The sequence below is a fragment of the Fukomys damarensis genome, unplaced genomic scaffold (genome assembly GCF_012274545.1).
Source record: "Fukomys damarensis isolate Sample0158 unplaced genomic scaffold, DMR_v1.0_HiC HiC_scaffold_20, whole genome shotgun sequence".
NCBI classification, from domain to species: domain Eukaryota; kingdom Metazoa; phylum Chordata; class Mammalia; order Rodentia; family Bathyergidae; genus Fukomys; species Fukomys damarensis.
Window position 1 is genome coordinate 13807609 of NW_022900932.1, and position 3694 is coordinate 13811302.

Sequence of the window (3694 nt, forward strand, 5' to 3'; positions counted from 1 at the left end):
TGTGCCCGTGCAGATACACACACACACACACAAGCACACTGCTACACAATCGTACACATGCAGTTCCACATACCAATACATTCCTACTCCCTTACACATGTGCACCTACAGGCATTCTATGTGAACCCTTAGCTACTCAGTCACATGCAGTCACACAACCAGCGGTGTCGTCACCCCTCGGCATCCAGGGGAGTCTGGCTCCATGACTCCCTCCCTCAGAATATCAAAGCCCACAGGTGCTCAAGCCCCTTGTACAAAATGCTGTAGCATTTACATTGAACTGGACAAATCCTCCTGTACACTTTAAACCTCTCTAGATTCCTCACAATTCCTAACTCAATGCAGACGCTGTGCAGAGAGTTGCTATACAACATTGTTTAGAGGTTCGTGATGAGAAAAAGTCGTACGTGTTCAGTACAGACACAGTTTTTTTCAAATGCCTTTGATCAGAGGTTGGTTGAGTCTAAGGCATTGTATACTGTACCCCCATATTCTCACTCTCTCTCTCTCTCTTTCTGACACACACACACCCCAGAGAGACAGAAGCAATGATTCCTAGTGCTCCCACCCACCAGAAGTCAGTGAGGATTTGAGTGTAGCCTGCTGCCTGCTCTTTATTTCCTTCCTCTATTTTCTTTAGTGCAAATAACAACAAAGATCCCACCCAACACATGCCCAAGCTGGCCCAGTCTAGAATGGGTGCCACCACCCGATTTTGTCATCACTCCTGCCCTCCAGGGGCGACCGGTCACCGTTTTTGTGCTGGGGAAATGGAGGCACAGAAAGCTTGAGAGTCGCCCCAGCTGTCGGATGCCGCTCCCCGTCACCACCGTGTCAGGCTTCAGATCCTCTGCTTCGGTTCTCCTCTGTGCTCCCTTCACACTCTGTACCCTCCCCACCACCCAGCAGGCCCCCCGGGCCAGGCCAGCAGCCTGTTGCTCTTGTCAGAAGAGCAAGAGGTTAACATCAAAGTGAGACTCAGCGCATGACAGTCCTCCCGCTCTAGGGATGATAAAAATGGAAGGAGGAGAAGAGGGCAACCAACCACAATCTGTGCTTCTCACCTTGACTGCCTCACCAAAGCAGGACCTGGACCACCACAGGACGGGAGGGGATGGACTCATGGTCCTGGCAACCTTATTGGCCTGGGGCATTGTTAGGACATCATTGATTATTGCAGAGAAGATGGGGCACTGGGGTTAGTATCACTATGTGGTCTTTGTTTCTTAGCTTCTTTAAGCTGGGGAAGGGTCATTTGCTTCTCACCAGGAAACTGGGCTCTGAGGTGGTAATGCCCAGAATGTAAGCATCCAGTGCCTGACACACGCTAAGGACTCAGTACAACTCAACCATTTTAATCCTGTTACCTAGTATCTGCGTTTCAAATTTTATTCTTAAAGAAACTATAAGCTGGGTGAGAACACTACATGATTTCATATGGTCTATATTAAATGAAACTAAAAGGCGTCCATTGGCTAATACAGCTACCAGTGCCAGTGAGCCTCCTCTGTGGCACAATTCTGTTCCCCACAACTAACCACAGAGAAGGAAGCCCCCTCCCAAGGGTTTAGATGCTCCCTCCTGGAGAAGAGCAGGAAGTCTGGAAATAAATGATTCAAGTAGATGCAAAATGAGAACATCAACCCACATCCCTTTGCAAAGGAGGGAAATGAGGCTGTGCTACACAAAATGACCCAGCCAAGAGCAGGGGAGGGACAGGAGCATAGGTTGTCCCAGTGTCGATCTCACACTCTTCCCTCCGCACATAAGCACTCAAGGACTGCATTTCAGAGCTAGTGTCGATTCTGGCAAATTGGAGGTGTGGGTTCCTTACAGCACCCACAGAGGGTGGCAGAGTCATTCAGACTTGATGACGATAAAAAGGCTGAGAGAATGAACGAAGGAGATAAAATGAGAAGCTTTAACTCTCCCATCCATAAACACAGCGAAACACATAAACAGCCTAGGCGTGAACTCCAGGGAGATAACAGCACTATCCAGCTTTGCAGGAGGACCTCCAAGACCGGAATCCATGAGATTCAAGCCATACGTCTAGATTTGAGGAGTGACTGAGGAGGAAACGCTCATTTTCCCAACTCAGCACATGACTTGAACCCATCCTAATCAAAATCCTAAGGGAATCTCTTTAGCACATGGAAAGATGATTCCAAGTGTCATGTGATGAATGAATAAAGGCAGACGAGAAAATATAGAACGAAGAAACATAGGGATGGGGAACTAAGTTTACTAGTGTGAAAACTGTAGACATCTACAGACTGGAGACAGCAGTGATGGGGCAAGAACAACACACAGGTCAATAAAGCAGGCTATGTAGCCAGGAGCAGGTGCAGGCACTGAGAGAACTTTAATTATCGAATCAAGGCTACATCACAAGTCTTTGAGAACTAGACGATCATTCAGTAAACAGAGTTTGTCAGATCCTTGGGTGAAAATCCTATTGGAGCCTCCCTCGTTGCACTCTATCAGAAAGAAAAACCAGAAGAAAAGAAAATGGCTGAGTGTTTATCTGGGTTCTTTGTAAACTCATACAGTTGGAGGAACCACAGCAGAAAAATTCAGGACTCAACTGTGTACACATGGGAAACTCCTGAATGAATTATCATGTGACAATAGTGAACCAGGAAGATGGGAATGTGGGTGGAGTAGTTTATCACATGATCTCTCCTCTCTGCTTCTGTGCATATTTGAAAATGTTCATGGTGAAGCATAAGCTTTTAAGTTTTAAAATACAAAAATCTAACAAGCAGACAACCAAAGGGAAAATTATATCTGCTGCCAATAAAGCCTATGAGTAACTACCATAGTGACTTAATGCTATCCATAGGGACTCCTCCAGATGAGTGGCATTCACTATAGCATCAGTAGATAGGCGGTGACCATGTGTTGGTGACCCTCAGATCATCCTTATTCTTCATGGTGCTCGCTTTCCATTGAAAGACCCACAGATATCCTGAGAAAGCTAATGCATCTTCCCATTTAAACTCAAGTGGAGGTCATGTGACCCATCTCCTCCAATCAGTGCATCCCATTTTCCGGCATCATGGCTTAGGAAGGGGCCATGTGACCAAGCCAGTCCAAACAATGAGTCTCTGAGCTTCCCATAGGGGAGTCAGGGAGAAAGAATCTCTTTCTTTCCTGCAAGACTTTAATGTGGCCCCATAAGCTCTTGGGAGAACTGTGAACCAGCAGTGAGAAGCCCCATGAGAATAAAGCCGACACTAAGAGGCAGAACCAAGAAGTCAAGAGAGAGAAAGTTCTGGAATATTCTTTGAACCTCAGATCAAGTTCTACTTCAAGCTAGGCCTAATTTTGTTGAAATGCACTGAGTCAAGAAAAATTACCTTTTTTCTAAAGTTTCTCTTACTTGTAACCAAAAGTGGGGTGTCTTCAAGTACACCCACCAATCTGGGAGTAGCAGAGTATAGTGGGTCAGTAGGTGCAGGGAGTCTCGGGGCTCATCCTGCTTCCCCTCTCTGAGGGTGGGGCTTCTGCCTGCACCCTGGCTTTCTTCTCTGACTGCTCTCCTGGGCCCATACCCCCATCTGTCCTCCTCTCTCTGGGGAAATAGACTGGCAGACACCAAGAGCCCTGGAACTGCCACAGCAAGATGAGCTTCCCAAGGTAGCAGAATGTGCTCGGCCCGGAGTGTTCTGAGATGCATGGATGCCATGGT